Genomic DNA, 22,278 nt, shown 5'->3' on the forward strand with positions numbered 1-22,278 from the left:
AAACTCATTACTCACGCCTTCTTCGTTACCGGACAAAGAATGACTAAAGCGCGCCTCTACCTGAAGTATCCCATGCTGTTCTAGCCATTTTCTATCACGTGGCATTCTTTAAGACGAAACAGAAGTGGCCTTGGGGGGACTTCCCTGGTGGCAGCCTCTCCTTTGATGGCAAGCCCCACGTCCTGTGGACGAAGCTCCCCACGTGTTGCTTTTAGATAGGTTTTGAACTCGAAACTCGGCTCAGGACCTGCCTAAGGCTTTGAAAGTCTTCCACGAAGCGCCCTTCCCCATGAATGTGTAATTGGAATTGAGCAAAGACATCGTCCTCAAAGGACAGAGCTGCTCCTGCGGCCTACAGTTCCTCTGCAAATACAGTGTGAGAAATTACGTAGGGTGAGCCATGAATTACGTGTTTGTTTCTGTCACTGGACTACCCCCCCCCCCACTACGGGGTTGTTACTTAATGACTGTCTGGAAAAATTAAACCATAGAGAGATACATCAAACAAGTAGAAAAGTAAAACTGGAAATGGTTTTCTATTTTACCAGAAATACCTTTTTGTTTTCTTTTTTAACAATCATATATTTTTTAATGTAGTCTTCCTATAATAAAAAAAAAAATAGATTGTATCCGGGATTATAATCTCCCTTCTCACGTGGCACAGCAGAGTGTAATACTTCCTGGAATTGTTGCCTGGCTGCCTTGACATTGAGCCTGCTCCAGATTGGAACAGCAAGTCCCTTGAGTAATGATTTTTGGTGACAAACAGTTGTGATGGCTGCTGCTTGGCACTGGCAGGGAACACCGTGGCACAGACAGGTCATGTAGCTAAAGTTTTCCTGCCTTGCCCACAGTCAGGACAAATCTTTGTCACCCGCCAGTCCCACAGCCACTCAGACCCAACCAAGTAAACACAGAGACTTATATTGCTTACAAACTGTATGGCCATGACAGGCTTCTTGCTAACTGTTCTTGTAGCTTAAATTAATCCATTTCCATAAATCTATACCTTGCCACATAGCTCATGGCTTACCGGCGTCTTCACATGCTATTTGTCATGGCGGTGGCTGGCAGTGACTCCTTCTGCCTTCCTGTTCTTTTATTTCTCCTCTCTGTTAGCCCTGCCTAGACTTCCTGCCTAGCCACTGGCCAATCAGTGTTTTATTTATTGACCAATCAGAGCAATTTGACATACAGACCATCCTACAGCACTTCCCCTTTTCTTTTTTTTCTTTTTTTCTTTTTAAAGAGGAAGATTTTAACTTTTACACATCTCCAAAGCCAGCTTGGTATATTCGGGAATTTGGGCGTAGCTTCTCTTACTACTTCCTGCTGGAGGGGGGCGCTGTATCTTATGGGGACACAAAGAAAATTTTAGGATTATGGAGCAATTCATAAGGGTGAATCATCTGAGTCAGTTGCCTTGAAACGGTTCTGGATGTTGGATCATCTGAGCCTTGGTGTCATCGGAGACCTTTCAGGGGGTCTTGGCTGGTCAAACCTGATGTATCTTAATTTGGAACAAATCCATAGCCTCTGGCTTTCTGTGGGAACAAAAGCAGAGCCTCCTTTCTAAAACAACATATCCTTATATCCAAATTTTGAAAGTCAAGGTACCTTTAAAATATACATTTTGGCATAACTCAACAGCTTTTGCAATCAAATGTTTTTCTTCAGTTACAAATATCAAAGAGAACATAATCCAAATTCTCTGTGTGGTAGCCATCTTTATGTGGCTTGTTTTTTATATTACCTTGAGCCTATTGCTTTAAACTGAAGCATTCTAAGACTAAAATGGTGCTGTGGCTGCTGGCTCCGCCCACTTCAGCTTCTCAACATGGCAGTGGTACATTTTCCACCAGCTCTGGGAGCCATCAGCTCTCAGAAATAGTGGGTCTATGCTTCTATCAAAGCAATGTGTAGCCCAGAAACCTCTTTTTTGTTTTGTACCAGCAAAGGCTAAATCCACCATGCAGCTTAATGTGTCACTTGCAGAGGCCTCATTCCCACCAAACTGCAGGTTGAGCACACACACCAGAAACCCGCCATAGTAGCTCAAACATGCAGGCTGCCACTAACTTGAGAGAAACAACTAGGAACTCTTTTTAGCTCCGTTTTAGAATCTTTATTTTTTTTTTCAGGTTTTAGGTGGAAACTCTTGCCCCACATTGGGTGTCATTTGTAGCTAGAGTTTTCCTGCCTTGCCCACAGTCAGGACAAATCTCTGTCACCCGCCAGTCCCACAGCCGCTCAGACCCAACCAAGTAAACACAGAGACTTATATTGCTTACAAACTGTATGGCCATGGCAGGCTTCTTGCTAACTGTTCTTGTAGCTTAAATTAATCCATTTCCATAAATCTATACCTTGCCACATGGCTCATGGCTTACCGGCATCTTTACATGCCGCTTGTCCTGGCAGTGGCTGGCAGTGACTCCTTCTGCCTTCCTGTTCTTTCTTTTCTCCTCTCTGTTAGTCCCGCCTATACTTCCTGCCTAGCCACTGGCCAATCAGTGTTTTATTTATTGACCAATCAGAGCAATTTGACATACAAACCATCCCACAGCAGGGTCACACCACAGCGTGCAGTTCACCCACCTCTCCCCCCTCCCACTTCTCAGTTTCTGTCCCTCATTCAGCCCCAAAGCCGGTCACCTGGGTTAGATGAGAGGAAACCCTACTTACTCCAGCCCTCAAAGCTGCCTCTCTAATGGAGCATCATCAAAATGGCTGACAGTTTATATCAGAGACAATCAATCTTTAGAGTTTGTTTTGTAATCAAAACATTATTGACCACACTGTCCGTGACATTATGTAAAAGGTCAAGTTCACAGGCAAGAGCAGGTTCCTTCCTACTTAAACAGGAAAAAGAAATCAGAACTTGGGGTACGTTTTTGCAACAGATCATACTATTTTTAAAGTTGTGCTGTGGCGATGAGGTATGGTAAGCAAAGCCAGGAGTGTTGGCACACTCCTTTAATCCCAGCACCTGGGAGGCAGAAGCAGGTGGATGCTGTGGATATTGTTCTATATAAATAAAACACTGGTGGCTAGTGACGAGGCAGGAAGTAGGTGGGACAAGGAGGGAGGAGAATTCTGGGAAGCGGAAGGCTGAAGGGGGAGACACTGCAGCCACCGCCAGGAGAAGGGCATGTAAAGAAGCCGGTAAGCCACCAGCCACGTGGCAAGCTATAGATTTATAAAAATGGGTTAATTTAAGATATAAGAACAGTTAACAAGAAGCCTGCCACGGCCATACAGTTTATAAGTGATATAAGCGTCTGAGTGATTATTTTATAAGTGGATTGTGGGACTGCGGGGCTTGGGGAACCTGGAGAGAAGCTCTCCAGCAACAGGTGGATCTCTGTGAGTTCCAGGCCAGCCTGGTTTACAGAGTGAGTTCCAGGATAGCCAGGGCTATGTAGAGAAACACTGGAGAGAGAGAGAGAGAGAGAGAGAGAGAGAGAGAGAGAGAGAGAGAGAGAGAGAGAGAGAGAGGAGAGAGAGAGAGAGAGAGAGAGAGAGAGAGAGAGAGAGAGAGAGAGAGAGAGAGAGAGAATGAATGGTGATGATGATGGTGATGGTGATGGCGGCGATGATGATGTGGTGATGATGATGGTGATAGTGATAATGTGGTGATGATGGTGGTGATGATGATGATAGTGATGATGGTGGTGGTGATGATGGTGGTGGTGATGATGATGATGATGATGATGATGACAGTAAGCATGAGAGCTCCATGTGCTTCTTTTTCAGTCCTCATAAGAAAATCCTCTTTGGGGGGGCTGGAGAGATGGCTCAGTGGTTAAGAGCACTGACTGCTCTTCCAGAGGACCCTCAATCAATTCCCAGCACCCACATGACAGCTCACAACTGTCTGTAACCCTAGTTCCAGAGGACCCGACATCCATAGCAAATCACCAATGCACATAAAAATAAAAGTTAAAAAGAAACTCCCCTTTAACCTTGGGGTAAAAGGAGCAGCCCCGTCAACTGGGAGGTGGGGGTGACTATCTTTTTCCATACCCGCCAACTTCCCTGATCCCCTACCCCAGAGTTATCAGTCTATACCAGTACCAAGCCTTTGTCTAGATCAGAAATTGTGACACCCCCACCCCGACATTTTCATGATTTCACCGGATCTCAAATAAATGTACAATTTAAAAGGCTGTCTGTCTTCCCCACCGCAGCTCTCACTGGGGCTTTCTCTGGGACTGACATCCAGGCCTCCCGGGTGCTGGCTATCTTTGATCTCTGACACTCCTGTTTCCATAAATGTTTTATGCCCTTAATCTTATCCTAAGCATTTCTTGAGGAAAGGACCATATCTTTTCCTTGAGATCTCAACACCTAACCACCATGCCTCTCTAAAGTAAGGTGGATCCAACACTCAATGAATAAACACTTCTTCTCCTCATCCCAGGCTGCTGGGTGCCTATTTTGCTGTTCATTTACTCCATTCACAAATTTTCAGTAAGAAACCTCTATACAAAGAGCATGTCTAAGAAACAGGGACTGTCTGTCTGTCTGTCTGTCTGTCTGTCTGTCTCTCTCTCTCTCTCTCTCTCACACACACACACACACACACACACACACACACACACACACACACACACACACACACCTCTGCCTCGGTTCATTCTGTGACTAGGGACAGAAAGGTGAGAGGTAAGGTTCATCTGGGGCAGCAGCCCTGGACAAGAAGCAAGCGTAGTTTAGTATTATATACAGAGAAACAGATGTAGGTCAAGGCCTTTCGTGGAATAGAATTAATGCAGGAAGAGGGGCTAAGCCACCCTGCATCGTGATTGGGACAAATTCGTCACAACTGATGGTCCGTAAAAAGCAACAGGTCCAGAGAATCAATTCGAAACCAAAGTGAGCAGGATAGAGAAAGCGAAAGAGGTCTAGACAGACAGGGACACACACACACACACGGGGTAGGGGAGAGAGAGATTCTGATGTTTTAAACAAAAGTGGATTCCTTTGAAGAGCTCAAGCTGAGAGAAGAAATACTCTGACAGGACAGGGGACCCAGTCACAGAGGTGGCAGCAGAGGCAGCTGACGGCATACCCAGTGTCACTCACTGAAATGCTACAGAAATTCAAGGAATGGGAACGTCATTTGGGGTGAGCATGACTGGGGAGGTATTTGGACTGGAACAAGGTTCCTGAGACACATTTCTCAGAAGAGGGCCTAGGGTTCTAAGTTCCTTCAGAAAGAGTGTGAACCCCAGGGATCAAAGGTTCTCACGTCTTCTGAGGGCGTGGGATTCACGTAAACTCCCTGCGGCTGGATAGAGGACACGTGTAGTTAAAAAGCTCACACTCCGCTTCACTGCAGAGCCTGTGCATGGGTCCCCATGCGTCTGCAAGAAAAAGGCCACACACAAGCTTCCAGGAGTAATACTCCACCTGCAGCAGCCAATTCGGGATCCCCAACAAAACCCGGGTGCAATCCAGGTTGTTAATGTGACTAAGTAAAGCCAGTGGGTATTGGGTCTGGCAGTTCTGTTTCCATAAATGTTTTATACCCTTAAAAATCATCATCCAGGCTGGGCGGTGGTGGCGCATGCCTTTAATCCCAGCACTTGGGAGGCAGAGCCAGGCGGATCTCTGTGAGTTTGAGGCCAGCCTGGGCTACCAAGTGAGTTCCAGGAAAGGCGCAAAGCTGCACAGAGAAACCCTGTCTCGAAAAACAAAAACAAAAACAAAAATCATCATCCAAGGAAGACCACACACATCCCACACGCCTTTGCTTTGCACAGCCCGCTCAGGAGAACCTGCCACACGTGTTGTTACGTTTGGAAGCCGCCACCCGCAGATCACAGCCGTCTCTACCAGCAGACCTGCCTCACAGGTGTCAATCCATCAGAGGCTGTGTGTGTGAACAGTGCCCACTTTGACAGGGGCTAGCACACAGTCCCAAAGCCACCAAAGGGAATCTCCGAGAGTGTCCAAAATAACAAGAATCGTCAAAGAAGTACGTGATATTTGGAGAGGGAGAGGTGACTTAAAAACAGATCTCTGATCATTGGAATACATATTTGTTCTATAACTTTCACATGTTTCTTGTGAAGAAACATATAGAAAACACTGTCAAGTTTTAAAAGGAATTTGGTTTTGAAAACTTGGATCTATACTAACCAGGTTCATGGCCTTGGGAAACACACCCCTCCTCTCCAAGCTTAGTTTTTTTGGGTTTTTTTTTTTTTTCAGTGTTTTTAATACTGAGACAGAAATTTTAAGATTTATTTTTATTATTTTTAGTTATATGCATGTGTATGTGGGTATGTGCACCTGAATACAGGTGCTTACAGAGGACAGAACCAATGGATCCCCTTGAAGCAAGAGTTACAGGTTGGGGGCTGGAGAGATGGCTCAGCGGCTAAGAGCACTGGCTGTTCTTCCAGAGGACCCAGGTTCAGTTCCCACCAGCCACATGGTGGCTCACACCCATCTATAATGAGATCTGGTGCCCTCCTCTGGCATGTAGGCACACATGCAGACAGAATACTGTATACATAATAAAAAAATAAATATTTAAATAACAATAATAAAGAGTTCCACGCTGATTTTGAGCCATCAGGCTGGGTGCTGGGAACCAAGCCTGGGTCCTCTGCAAGATGAGTAACTGTGCTCTTAACCACAGAGTCATCTCTCCAGGCCTGAGACAAAAAAAAAAAAAAAAGTTTACTACTGACTGAATACCACCAATAAAATGTTTAAAATACATCGAAATCATCTGTGTATATATTTTCTTCTAGGTGCTCAAATGTAAGTCATCTATCGTATCACATATACTTGAAAAGATTCTCCAAAGAGGTGTGCTCAGGTGCACTCATATCTCATCAACCACCATCGGGAAATAATCATTTTGTTCCGGAGGTGGTGGCGCACGCCTTTAATCCCAGCACACAGGAGACAGAGGCAGGAGGATCTCTGTGAGTTCGAGGCCAGCCTGGGCGACAGAGTGAGTTCCAGGAAAGGTGCCAAAACTACACAGAGAAACCCTGTCTCAAAAAACCAAAAGAAAAAGAAAATAACCATTTTCAGGCAGTCACTGCAGAAATAAAGTGGTCGCAGTGACGTAGCTGGCCAACCATGCTGCTGTTATGTCTCAGATAACGCTGTACACGGCTTCTCACTAACAAAAAGCATAAACGGTTGGAAATGAACCCATTGAACAGGAGGTGACAACCAGGCAGTAGTGGATGGGTTCACACTCGTACCCTCCCCCTCCATAAAAATGAGCTAAAATCACACATCTGGAGGGACATGGTCTCTCTTCAGCTTTAAGATTTTGTCTTTGGGGGTTAGAGAAATGGCTTAGAGGTTAAGAGCACTGACTGCTCTTCCAGAGGTCCTGAGTTCAATTTCCAGCACCCACATGGCAGCTCACAACCATCTGTAATGAGATCTGGCGCCCTCTTCTGGTCATACATGCTGTATACATAATTAATATGGGTGTGAGCACACACTATCATACACACACAAACATACATATCATACACACGCAAGCACACAGGCACATACATTTTAAGAAAATGAATTTTTTTTTAATTTTTCAAAAGTGGGACAGTAAATATACCTGCTTCAGAGGGTAGCCCTGAGCAACAAACAAAACCAGTAATAAAAATGGAACATCTTGCCCACAGCAGCCACTGAAATCAGGAAGCAGAGGCTGCTGCATTCCTTGTCAGTCAGTCAGTGAAATACCTGTAATGTCAAAGGTCATCCCAGACTTCAGAACACTGACAGTTAAAGACACTGGGGGCAGGAGGGAGGCATGATAACAGATGAGAATCAATCAGGGTGTTGTGGAGTGTGGGTGTAAGGAAGCCACATGGCTTGCAGAGAGGGCAGACTGTGACCATCAGAAAGTTTTTCCAGGGTGTCCCTCCGCCATAAGGAACAGAACAGGCAGACCACTGATCCCTCCCTAAACACACTGGCTGCTCTAATACTCATCCCCTTACAGTTTAAGCCCTCCCTGCTTAAGAGCGCACCAGCTGTCCTCACTGATGGCCCAGTAAGGCAGAGGGCTCCACCAGCTCTCTGAAGGAGCACAGTGCATTTCCAGTCCTCTGGGCTCATTAGGAGGCAGACGTCTTAAGTTACTAATCCGTCAAATTAACTGTAAAACACATTTATGCACATTAGAGTATCTGGAATTGTGGGTGTGGTGATATATTGTGTACCCTAATATAATTTGCCTGAAGACCAGAGAGACAAAAGAACAAGCCACTGAGGCGTCTCACCTCACCAACTCCACGAATCCTCTGACTGAAATCCTCTGAGTCCTCACCTGAAAGGCTCCAGCTGAAAAAAACCTCTAGCTGAAAGGGATGCTTCTGCCACAAAGCCTTTACCTCCGCCCAGCCATCACTTCCTGGGATTAAAGGCATGTGTGTTTCCCAAATACTGGCATTAAAGCTGTGTGCCACCACTGCCTGCCTCTGTCTCTCTCCTAGACTGAGTCAATCTCATGTAGTCCAGGGTGGCTTTCAACTCAGAGATCTAGACGGATCTCTGCCTCCCAAGTTCTAGGATTAAAGGTGTGTGCCACCACTGCCTGGCTTCTATGTCTAATCTAGTGGCTTGTTCTGTTCTCTGATCTGCAGGCAAATTTTATTAGGGGACACAACATATATCACCCACCGCACATGGGTCTCATCATCTCGACTTCAACTGAACTGTGTGTGTTTGTCACGGCCAGCATTTAACTGCTGTTCAACCTCTGCCTTCAGGAAGATGGCACTACGATTCAGCCTGGAAACCAGGGTTCAAATGTTCAAAGTGTGATGCAGAATGACAGGGACGCATCTGCCAGAAAAGAAGAAAGCATCTGCCTCCGGAAGATTGACTAAAATTGCATATTGTTTTTGTTTACTTAAAAAGCAATGAACAGGCGAATGTGTTTTCCCTCTTTTGTGGGAAATCACATTTGCTGACATGCACTGTTTAGTGACTTATGTAAAATACAGTCTTTAATGACATCAGTAATTGGTACAATCCCTCCATGCTCTACATCTGAAACCACTGTTGCTGAGCAGTAGTGGATGGAGCCATATTAAACCAACCATCCTAAGAAAACAGAATTACAGTGTATTTTTTAGAGGTAGACATGGAGGATGCAGACATGAAAGTATGGCAGGCATCTAACCATTCTGCATGCAATGAGTTAGGTAGAAGGTGTGTTACCATCGAAATGTATTCCCAGCAAGCATTAATTAAGTGTCAGAGAATTGCTTTCTGTCTGTCTGTGGTGATTTAAATAAGAATGGCGTCCAAGGGCTCAGGTATTAGAATATTTGCTCCCCAGTTGCTGGTACTGTTCAGGGAAGTGTAGGAGACACAGCCTTGCTGGAGGATGCACATCATGAGATCGGGGCTTTGGGAGTCTAAGAACCTGTACCATGCCAGTGCCCTCTCTGCTTGGGGTTCAGTATGGAAGCTCTCAGCTTCCTGTGGCTGTAGCTAGGCCATGCCTTGGCTCCACCATCATGTGGACCTGGAACCACAACAAGTCAACCCTCCCCTTCTGTGAACTAACTTGGTGATAGTGTTTGTGTTTTGTCATAGCAACATAAAAGTAGCTAATACATTGTTATTCAGGTTGACTTTGTTGTTTAGGATGACAAACTCCTTATATTATTTTTTTCTAAACGTGTATCATTTTCTTTCTATATTGTATCAGCCAGTGTTTCATCACACTAACAAAACAGTCAACAGTCCACTTAGGAAAAAAGGAAGTTGAGGCCATTAATCATAAATGTTGTGGATTACTGTTTTAACTCTAGAAAAATGTGTTACATTTGTTAATGCTGTGGAATATTAGTTAAACTATGTAAAGATGTGCTCCATTTGTTTAGCTGTGGAATATTAGTTTAACTGTGTCAAGGTGTGTTACATTTGTTACTTTAACTGTATAAAGGTGTGTTACATTTGTTACTTTAACTGTGTAAAGGTGTGTTACATTTGTTTCTGCTGCATTTGTTTAATTAGGTAAAGATGTGTTGCTGTTTCACCTTGCTGCCTAAGGCACCTGACTGGTCTAATAAAAAGCTGAATGGCCAAGAGCTAGGCAGGAGAGGGATAGGCGGGGCTGGCAGGCAGAGAGAATAAATAAAAGGAGAAATCGAGGGAGAAAGGAAGGAACAAGGAAAACAAGGAAGAAAAGGAGACGCCCAGGGCCAGCCAGTCAGGCAGCCACCAGACAAACAAGACACAGAGAAGCTGTAAAAGCAAGATATACAGAAGAAAAGAAAGGCAAAAAGCCCCGAGGCAAAATGTAGATATGGAGAAACAGGTTAAGTCATAAGAGCTAGCAAGAAACGAGCATAAGACAAGGCCGAGCATTCATAATGAATAATAAGTCTCCATGTCATAATTTGGGAGCTGGTTGGTGGCCCAAAAGAAAAAAGCGTGGTACACATAAATACTGGCATTTTGGTTTGGCTCTCGAGAAGAGGTCTGCCCATCTTTGTTGGGGAATGCTACCCAGGAATCCTATTTGACCCTATTGACGTAGACAAAGGAAAAAATATGAGAGCAGAGTAGGGAAGTGGTGTGAGTGACCTGGGCAGGAAGAAGAAAGGTGGATATAGCATTTAGACCGAAGGAAGGGAATATCAAAAAGGGCATCGTTCTCTGACAGCCTCACCACGGTTTGAGTCTTGAGCCTGCACACAGTAACTTGTTTTCTCTAGGTTTTTACTCTTCCTCATTAATGTACTTACTCCAGACACTTAATGAATGCTTGTTATCTTTCAGGCTCTAGTTAAGCTTAGGGGTGCACCAATGAACAAAACAGATTTTTTTTTTAAAAATCTCCATCCCACAAATATACTATTAGCAATGGGAAGCAGGAGGGAATTCAATAAATAATAAAATTGGGACAGCAAGAGGGCTTGGGCATCTTGCTGCCAAGCACAATGACTGAATTCAATCCCCTAAACCATATGAAAAGGGAACTAACTCCCATGGGTTGTACTCTGACCTTGACATTCATGCCATGACGTACACTTACACCCCTGCTGTAATGCGAATTGCTATTATTATTAATGAAAAAGAAAACAGAGCCAGATATTGGGGTGAATACTGAAAGATCAGAGAAACAGAACAAGCTACGGCCAACCTCACCTTACCAACTCCTCAGCCTCCACAGCACAAGTTCCTGTTTACTCACGCCTTCTATACCTGTGTCCTGTGTCCTGCCATATTCCTTCCTGGGATTGAAGGCATGTATAGATAGATGTCTAATTTGGTGGCTGGCTCTGTTCTCTAATTCCCAGATAAGTTTTATTGGGGTGCACACATAAAATATCACTGCACTCCTACACTAAACAACGAGTTTAAAAGAAATAACAAAATGGCAATAAACTATGTCAAAGGCTATATACATGTTGTGTTTGGATGTGGCCCAAGTGTTTACCAGAGGTCTGCTGTGACAGAAAGCCTTGGTCCCCAGAATCGATGTGTGGGAGGTGGTGGAACTTCCAGGACATGGGGCCTCATTGGAGGTCATTGAGTATTCTTCAGGGGATCCCTTGGTCATCGTCACTGGCCCCTAGCATTCTTGGGATTATTACACACAAAGCAAGCTGACATGACCTCTTATTCCCTCTGCTCCCATTTGTGGGGTGAATGCTTGCTTCTCTGGGTGCCTCTGTCACATTGTGCCACCCACCATGCTCATCAGAGGCCAAAGCGGTGACATCAACCTCCTTTTACCGTCAGTAGTCTTGTCGGGGCTTTTGAGATAGTGGGGCTGGTTAGCCTGCTGTGGCCATAAAATGATAAATGTTTTAGAGGAAAAATAGTATCAGGGTCCGTCATCCTAAATGACAAGCGGAGCGCGTTTATCTGAAAATCAATCATTTGGAGAAATAGATTGCAATGGCCGCCCACATTCCATAGTACACTGTGTGTGTAGTCAGGAAGATGGGGGAGGAAATGAAGGCGCAGTGAAGAGGATTTCACGGGTTATTTTAAAGCAGTCTGTGCATCCCAGGACTGTCATGGTTGGTATCTGAAATCTCCTCCAAGGCCACATGCTGAAGCCCTGCTTTAAAAAAAAAAAAAAAAAAGGAAAGGAGAAGCTGGAAAGCTGAATGAGAAAGAAGATTGCATACTTCCAATATCCAGTGGAGCAGACTCCAGAAGGAGGGATGGTGAATGACAAGGTGTGGTGGACTCTTGAGGAGTGAGAGATAAGAGATTTAGATAGAAATACAGGGGGGAGAGAAACACAGGATAGCCTCGGGAGGGCCTGGATCCTTATCCACCCACCCAGAACTTTATTCAAAAGGGCTTTTTATAACAATGCCAAAGGGCGAGGCAAAAGACCTCCCCCGTCTAGATACAGCCAAGTGTAGACCCTTCCAAACACCTGGTACCCAGGCCCGTGGTCCAATCATCCTCTTATGCAGCCCTGCTGGTAAAGAAAGCTCAGATCTCACTAGGAAAGCTCTGTGGGCTCCCACAATAAGGAAAGATCAGAAAGAAGCAAGACTGAAATCCAGCAGAGGAAACATTGACTCCTATAGCCCCAGCCCCTTGCTTGGGCATCAGGATGTGGTATAATAATGAGAGGTCCAGCAGGCAGCCTGGTCCCTATGACTCTGCCATCTGCAGTCTATATGGCTTCCCATGGCCTGCGGCTTTCCTAACAAAACATTCCACACGACTGACATCTCCAGCACCCTGAGGTTTCTATTGCAGACTGTGTTTGACCCTCGCAGCTTTACACATTGCCCTCCGGTGAGCTGCCTGCAGGGATCCTGACCCTGCTGCACATTGATTTAAGTCCTGGACTTTCCTTGAAGTTGCTGCAAAGCTCCATGAACTTATAACTCTTGCATTCTGCACACCTGCAAAACCATTATCATGGCGTAAGGACAAGTTCTAACCCCAGCTCAAGCAGGAGCTGATGAACTCTTAGATGATGGCTAACGTGGCCTCTGGGGGGCCTTGGCAGCAGATCCCGGGAAAAACACTTCCCTTGATGGTCCTGTGCAAACAGGGTATGGCTGTGAATGTTCTGGAAACGAGTTTATGATTTTACACCCTTGAACCTACAATGGACAGAGTTTGGTCAATTCTGGAAATACCCTAAGGCATCTCTCCTAGTGTCCCACATAGAAGTTCTTGGCTTCTTTTTAGCAGTGGTGATGTCTTGCCAGTCCCACTGTCCTTGTCTACAATACTCACTCCTTTTTCTGGCCACCATGCACATTTTACAAACCCTCCACTCTGCTTCTTACTCCAGATTCTCACTGGAAATCCATCCAAAAGAAACCAGCCTCAGCTGGGAGGTGGTCGCGCACGCCTTTAATCCCAGCACTCAGGAGGCAGAGGCAGATGGATCTCTGTGAGTTTGTGGCCAGCCTGGGCTACCAAGTGAGTTCCAGGAAAGGCACAAAGCTACACAGAGAAACCCTGTCTCGGAAAAAAAAAAGAAACAAACAAACAAACAAACAAACAAACAAACCAGCCTCACGCCACATCCTGAATGCTACTCTGTCATGAGATTTCCTTGGGAAAAATCCACTAGAGCAGTGGTTCTCACCCTTCCTAAAGCTGCGATCCTTTAACACAGTTCCTCATGTTGTAGTGACCCTTGCCATAAAATTATTTTTGTTGCTACTCCATAACTGTAATCTCGCTACTGTTAGGAACCATAACATAAATATCTGTGTTCTCCAATGGTCTTAGGAGACCCCTGTGAAAGGGTTGTTTGACCTTCCAGAGGGGTCACCACCCACAAGTTAAGAACCACTGCATTAGTCCGTTGTCTTTAAACTCAGACTCACACAAAGTTTCAGGACATGGACAAAATAGACTAATCATTTGACAGAATATAACAGGAATGGCCTTTAGTTTAATTCTAGATAGAGAGAGGGAGAGAGGGAGAGAGAGAGAGAGGGGAGAGACAGAGAGAGAGAGAATAGAGTTTTCATCCCTATTTGGAATTTGAACCTGACCTTCCCTATCCACATCCCTACTGACATTCTTGTTGGAAGAAACATCCTCTGCGTTGCCCAGTGAGACACTCTAACAAAGCAAAGGTGTCCTGTGAGGCTAGTGCAGGCACAGCAGGGCAGGAAGCTTTCACTCTAAGGCAGGCGGTGACTGTCTCTCACCCACTGGAGGGAGCTCTTCTTGCCATATCAGGATTGTCATGCCTGGTTCATCAGCATGAAGGACAGGCTGTGTGCTGTTGGTTGTGTTTTACTCTTCCTCCTTTGGTTCTTTGGGGGACCCATCACCCTGCTCCCAAATAAACCATACACAGAGGCTTATTCTTAATTATAAATGCCCGGCCTTAGCTTGGCTTGTTTCTTGCCAGCTTTTTTAAACCTTAAATTATCCCATCTACCTTTTGCCTCTGGGCTTTTTTCTTTTCTTACTTCTGTATATCTTACTTTCACTCTTGCTCCTTGGCTGACTGTGGCTGGGTGGCTGGGTGGCTGGCCCCTAGCACCCTCCTCTCCTTGTTCTCTTTCTTCTTTTCCTCCCAGATTTCCCCTTCTATTTATTCTCTCTGCCTGCCAGTCCCGCCTATTCTTTCTCCTGCCTCTGTTGGCCATCCAGCTCTCCACTAGACCACCAGATGTCCCAGACAGGCACAGCAACACAACTTCACAGAGTCAAACAAACGCAACACAAAAGAATGAAACACATCCCTGAACAAATGGTCCACAGCACAAACAAATGTAACACATCTAAAAACAACATTCCACAAGTGTGACAGGGGGAATCAGGTCTCAGGAAAGGCCAGGGGTTGGGAAAACACAGGCAAATCACAAGATGAGGGAGGTTTGGGAATATTGGCCCTTATCAGGCTAACTGCTTTTGATAGGGAGAAAAAAAAAAAAAAAAAAAAAAAAAAAAAAAAAAAAAAAAAAAAAACATTTCTCACATTCTTTTGAGCTCCTGGCAAAATCACCTATTAAGTTCTGCTTGCAGCATTCTGGGCTTTCTCCAGCCCATGTTCCCACAGCTCTTCCAAATTTTTCCTGAAATTGGTTCCAAACTTTTTGAGATTTGTATGGTCAGGTTTCATCATACGCACTGATGCCTGGTGTCTCTGGTACCATCCTTGGTATTGGTATTTGGTGTCACATTTTCGTGACAAATTATCTGCAAGGACAACTTAAGAGAAGCATTTAACTGAGCTGTGACTTTGGAGAGTTTAGTTCATCATGGCCAGCCCCACCGTATCTGGATCCATGGTTGGGCATTACATTGGCAGAGTCATGGGGGAATGGCCACCCACATCCAGGTGGACAGAAATCATAGTGAGAGGCAGGAAGGAGTCAAGAACAAGACTCCAAAAGCTGCTCTTACCAAGTTCCTTAACTAGATCCTTCCTCCTGAAGTTTCTAGAACCTTCCAAGCTAGCACCTGAAGCTGGGACCACATATTCAAAGCATGAGTACATATGAGTGTGTTTTGTTTGAACCATAGCAATAAAGAATAGCCTTTTTTTTTTTTTTTTTTTTTTTTTTGGTTTTTCGAGACAGGGTTTCTCTGTGTAGCTTGGCACCTTTCCTGGAACTCACTTTGTAGACCAGGCTGGCCTTGAACTCACAAAGATCCGCCTGCCTCTGCCTCCCGAGTGCTGGGATTAAAGGCGTGCACCACCGCCCGACAAGAATAGCCATTTTTAAAGACAGAAAGCTGACACTGAAAAAGTCAGCGGCTCACTAAAGGCACAAAACCAGGGAAGAACAACGTGGCCTGGACCGGTGTCTTTCAACTCCAAACACAGGAAGGAGTGCTGTCACTGATCTGTCTTGTCTCTGGTTTATAGGGAAGCGCCCCTTGTGTATGGTCCTGACTGAGAATAAACCTACCTTTGAAGTAGAGAGTGTTATACATTTTTACAATTATTTTTGTAGTGCACCATCATTTCTTTGGCTGTTGGTTATTTTAGCATTTTTCAGATCTGATGATTTGATTTCATACGATCCGGCCATTGATTCTCAGAAAATAAAAAAAAGTACACCGGCCACGAACCCTGTGAAGATGATGGTGCCTGTGCAAATCAGCTTTGTTGATACTGTGATAAGACAGAAGAACTGGGATGGCTATTCTTGGTTGTCAACGTGACTACATCTGAATTAATTAAAAATCCTAAAAGTATAGCCGTAAGTTTCTCCGGTCCTACCTGGCCCCAAGGTCCTGTGTTTCTCCCATCCTGCCCGGCCCCCCACAGCCACTTATAAAATCATTCAGAGGCTTAATATTAATTGCAAATTATATGGCCTATGACTCGGGTTTCTTACTAGCTAGCTCTTATAACTTAACTCAACTCATAACTATTAATCTGTGTATCACCACGTGTTCCGTGGCTTTACCTGCGTCCCATTACATGTTGCTCCTTGGACAGTGTCTTGGCGTCTCCCCTTGCTCTCCTTTCTTCTTTTACTATCGCTCTTGAATTTTTTCCCTACCCGGCTCCATCCTACTCTGCCATAGGCTTTATTTATCAACCAATCAGAGCAACACATATCCACAGTGTACAGAAAAACATCCCACAGCAGATGTCTAGATGTCTTGTTTGTTTGTTTGTTTGATTTGAAATGGGAAGATTTCAATTTTTTTTTTTTTGCTTGATTTGAAATGGGAAGACCCACTTCTAATCCAGATCTTTGGAGTGGGAAGACCCACCTCTCTCATCTGGGCCACACCTTCTGCTGGAAGCCCATATAAGGACACAGAAGAAGGAACCTTTTGCTCTTTAGCTGCTTGTTCTGACTTCACTAGCCAAGTCCATTCCTTCACTGGCATTAGAGCCAATTTCTTCTGGATTCTGACCCATACTGAAGACCAGCCTCGTGGACTGAACAACTACTGGATTCTTAGACCTTTAGTTCATTAGCCATTGTTGGATTTGCTGGACCACAGCCTGTAAGCTGTTCTAATAAACCCCATTCCTATATATGCAGAGAGATTGAGTCTATAAGTTGTTACCCTAGAGAATCCTGACTAATACAGCAACATAATGGAGGAAGGGTTCATTTAGGCATAGAGTCCACACAGCAGTGAGGACAGAGCTAACCAGAGTGGTCCACACTGTGGGCCAGGAATACAAATGTGAACATCAACAGTTTCTGTCCTCGAAAAGCTCTTAAGATGGACGAGTAGCAAACGATTGAACTGTGGTGTGACAAAGGCGAAAGGTGGTTCAAAAACTAAACTTTGAAAACGGAGCAGTTCGTACCCCAAGATGCAGACAGGATGGAGAATGGGGCATTTCACAAAGGGGTATTTCAATCTGCTGAAATAGGTCCAGTCTCTTACAGATCTGCTGGTTCCCAACCTTTCGGTCCCTTTCCGATGGCAAGTGTCATCTTGTCAGAACCTGTTCAGCAGGGAAATTTAGTCTGTCTGTGACTCAAAACTTACGTGTTTGACATCCTCACAACATCACAGGCTCCTTGAAGACAGCATCCAAATATTGTGGCTTCTCTCACACAGGATCTTGCATAACCTGTGACAGAATTAAATCTAAGCGAAATTGCTAAAGTCTTCACATAGGCAAACGGCAACCTAAGAGCCACAGAATTCTTCAGCAATCATTGCCCAGAAAAATAGTACCTGCTGTGATGGCGAGAGGGGACTGTCCTGGTGAGAAGCGGTTCACATAGACATCTCACAGACGAGATCCCCAGGATCTCACAGCAGTGGGCCTCACACAGAAACAGAGCCCACCAGGAAGGCCACATCTGGCTAATGTCCTGGCGGCTCTGAGGTGAAACTGCATGCGATCATAAGGGGAGATGTGAGGTGCAAAGAATGATCCCAAGTGGTTAATAATCACGGAAAGGAAGGAGCCGTGGCTGACATGGTCATGTGTGGTCACCCTGAAGATCTTTGGTATTTGCAACAAGGGAGAAAAAAAAGGAGAGCCGAGCAGGAAAGAAGCAGCCCAACGCCAAGATGGGATGAGTTGGAATAGATGGAGATGCCCAAGTGTCTACAAGAGGGGCATCGAGAGAAAAAGCCACCAAAGGGAGAAGCAAGGGCACTCCTGGGCCAGAGGGGAGAAGACATTTGTTAAGTTCCCTTAGGAGATGGTATGCACTGAACTACGCACCTCTGCTTCCCTGTGGAGTCTTGTTGAAGCAACAGGGAAGGAACTTTTAAAATAAGTGCTTAGCTGGACGGTGGTGCACGCCATTAATGCCAGCACTGGGGAGGCAGAGGCAGGCGGATCTTTGAGTTCAAGGCCAGCCTTGTCTATGACATTAGTTCCAGAACAGCCAGGACTACCAGGAGAAACCTAGTCTCAAAAAACAAACAAACAAACAAACAAAGACACTAAGTGCTTAATTTTAGAAATGAAAGGACTACCATTTCGTGTTTTGTTTTATTACAAGTTGGAAGGTTTCACATAACTCCAATATGCTAACAACTGGCTCCACCTGTTGTCTATAATAATCTTATCCAGATTCCCAGACCTTAGCAGGGTTTCTAATGCTGTGACCAAACACCATGACTAAACATCAAGTTGGGGAGGAAAAGGTTTATTTGGCTTACACTTCAACATTGCTGTTCATCACTGAAGGACGTCAGGACAGAAACTCAAACACAGCAGGATCCAGGAGGCAGGAGCTGATGCAGAGGCCATGGCGGGGTGCTGCTTACTGGCTTGCTATGACTTGCTCAGACTGCTTTCTTATAGAACCCAGGACCAGCAGCCCAGGGATGGCACCACCCACCTCGGGCTGGGCCCTTCCCCATTGATCACTAAATGAGAAAATGCCGTACAGCTGGATCTCAGGGAGGCATTTCCTCAACTGAAGCTCCTTCCTCTGATGACTCTAGCTTGTGTCAAGTAGACACACAAAACCAGGCAATACACAGGGTAAGGTGGGGGGCAGAGAGGAGATGGGTACACCAGGCAGGGGTCCAGTGGAAGACATGACACAAACGGGGTGATGGAGCAGAGTTGTAAAGGGATTGCTTCATTTGTTTGTTTTTATGTTGTAGGAAGAGCTCAAGGAGAGCAACAAGAAATTCTGCCGTTCTGTAGCGCTCACAGGAGCTGAAAGCCCACTGGGGACGAGTTAAGAGCAATTACCAGAACAGCCGCAGAAAGAGCAATATAAAGAATGGTTGAGGGAGCTTTGGCTTTTCAGAGAAATGTTCTGCTGATGTGAACAGCAACCCAGCAGGAGAGCCCCGGGGAGTCAGGGTTTTGACCTCATTCTCATTCCTCAGCCTCCTGCTCACCTAGTCCATAAACCAAGTGCAAGCGAAATCCAGAAAGCGAGCGTGTGGGTAAAAGCAGTCTGTTCCAGTGCCTCTGGGTGCAAAGCAGTATGGGAAAGGAGAGGGAAGGAGACGAAAGAGCCGAACAGCATAATTCATCTTCCTTGTATGTAGGACCCACTCTTGTCTCTGAAAGGATGGAGAAAAAAGCTATGTTCCAATACAGAAAACTAATGGAATTTCATCAGCTACTATAGTATTACATGATGTCAATGTGGTCAGATTTCTATCTAAAAATAAAATACTATCCACTATAAGTAGTCTTCATATAGGGCAGTGATTTTCAACCTTCCTAATTCTGTGGTCCTTTAATACAGTTCTTCATGTTGTGGTGACCACCCCCATCATTAAATTATTTTCGTTGCTACTTCATAACTGTCATTTTGCTACTGTTATGGTTCATAATGTAAATATCTGACATGCAGACGACCCCTGTGAAAAGGTCTTTCAACCCAAAAGGGGTTGTGACCCACAGGTTGAGAACCACTGATATAGGGGAACGAGATGAAAAAAAAAATGACATCTAATTAATAGAAAGCATGTGCACTACTATTCTTTTTCTTATAGCTCTTCTCAAGACCTAAGGTAAAAAAACATGGATTGTAAGACTTCTGGGCAAATATGGCAGTTAAAAAAAATCCTCTACAAGACTCTGTGAATAAAAAGCATTTGAGTAGCAAAGCATACACTCTATACCCAAGATACAGAGGAAAAAGCAATGGGACAGCTAAAAAGATGGAGAAACAGACAGACTGCAGAAAAAAGTAAGCAGAAGCCCACAAATCCACTCCTGACCCTCTGGAGTGAGGAGAAGCCAGTGCCAAGACCACAAGGTAGACCAGTAGTCCCTGGTGAGAACAGACTATCAGTCCTTACTATAAGACAAGCACATGGTTTTCATGAGCTTTTAATCCAGTGGGGGAATTTGGTATGACAGTAACTCCTGCATGACAGACCAGCTTTAAAGGATGCAGCCATTTTGTTGCCACTGATACAAGGACTACTACCAGGTACCATTTTGATGACTGACATATGGCGGAGCCTGTAAGGTAGAGAGAAACATGACTGAAGCAGAGAGGATGCACATGAGTGAGAAGGAATCAGGATGGAGTGAGACGGAATCAGGATGGCAGGGGCGTGGCATGATAAGAGCTATGGATTTCATGATTAGTGTGATGGTAAGCCATCAGCAACAGGAGAATGCCCAGGCTAATGTTTTGTGTTTTCTCATTTACATGGCTATAAGATAGAAAACAAATAGTTGCAGGGAGGACACTCACAAATTATCAGAATAATTTAATTGGTGGAGAAATAGTCACAGCTTAGAGGAGAGTTAGCCATTTGAGGAATGAGAAGATCCAGCCGTTATTTCAGAGTTAACACAGAGAAATTTCTGGCACATTCAAGGTGAGCACGCTGGATCAGAGGAAGCCATAGTTGTTGCTATCTGCTTCTGAATGTTGTCTGACATCATAGGAAGACTTTTTAAACATCTCTTAGTAAAACCTCCCAATTTTGGTGATAAATATCCTTCCAGTCATGGCTCAGTTTTTAAAAGGTTAGCCTAGAACAAATGCAATTCAAAGTCTGCTCAAATCATTGCGCTGGAACTCACTTGGAAGAGAAACGCAAACACCCTAAACAGCATCCATCACTACTCTACTGCTATGACGAGACTCCGTGACCAAGGCATCTTATAAAAGAAAATGTTTCATTGGAGGCTTGCTTACAGTTTCAGGGGTTGGCCCATGATCATCATGGAGAGGAACATGATGGGAGGCAGTCAGGGCGATGGAGCAATAGCTGAGAGCTTACATCTTATAAGAAACTTGGAGACAGAGAAAGCAAGCTGGGCATGGCATGGGCTTTTTAAAGCCTCCAAACACACCCCAACAAGTGACACAACTCCTCCAGGGTCATATCCCCAAAACAGTTCCAACAACTCGGGAACCAAGCATCCAAATACACACGTCTATGGGAGTTATTCCCATTTAAACCACAACATCAACTTATCCCCAAGAAAATGACAATTCAATAGACCACAAAGCTGCTCCCTGCTGCATCTCTCCCCATCTGGAGAGCAAGCACAGGAGCATTAACTTTGGTTTGGCCAGGAAGGAGATGCAGTTCTCACAGACAGGCTCACTGCTCACCCCCTCATGCTGTGGGAGGTTGGCAAATCACTGACAAATGGCCCGAGGAGTAGACTCGTGGCACCAGATTGTAGAAGAAAACACTTCAGACAGCCAGTGAGTAACTTTTTCTACCTAGTAACTTTGACCTTCTGTGAAAAGACACACACGATCACTAACTTCCCTTCTCCCTAGTGGCTCTGCTGTGCTGGTGTCCTGTCTCCTAATCTAACCCTTTTGTCTTTCCCTGTTCCCTCCCTCCTCTGTACCACAGTCTGGATTTTGAAGATGCACAGCTTTCTCTTTGTATGTTTCATCCTATGTCTCCCCCATTTTTGGATACAAAAACCTTGTTTAAGTGGTCCTTCCATTTCTCAGAGAAACTTACCCACCCAAACACAGTGCATTAATTTCTTTTCAGGAAGACTGAGGAATGCCCTTCCTAGTAGGTCTCGCCTGGAAATGGGACAGCTCATTTAGCACAAGCCAGGGGTACGTGTTTTCCTCTCCATTCACATTTCCTTTCTGTTTTATCCATAAACAGCTAATAGTATATGTGGAACATATCCAACATCTTTTTCCCTTTCAGAATCACATGCTGTATCAAAAATGTAGAAGAGGGTCTTCAAATCAGATAAATCTGCTTCAACAAGGGTCAACTATGTTCATAAAACATTTCTTCACATGTCTCTGATACCATTTTCTCATCCTTAAAATGAGGCTCTGTGTGTGTGTGTGTGTGTGTGTGTGTGTGTGTGTGTGTGTGTGTGTGTTTGCGCACATGCATGTGTGTGTATGTGTGCAAGTATGGGTGTGTGTATGTGGTCGAGCATGGGTGTTATCTTTATACCACTGCAAC

The sequence above is a fragment of the Peromyscus maniculatus genome, chromosome 18, assembly GCF_049852395.1.
Source record: "Peromyscus maniculatus bairdii isolate BWxNUB_F1_BW_parent chromosome 18, HU_Pman_BW_mat_3.1, whole genome shotgun sequence".
Taxonomy (NCBI): Eukaryota; Metazoa; Chordata; class Mammalia; order Rodentia; family Cricetidae; genus Peromyscus; species Peromyscus maniculatus.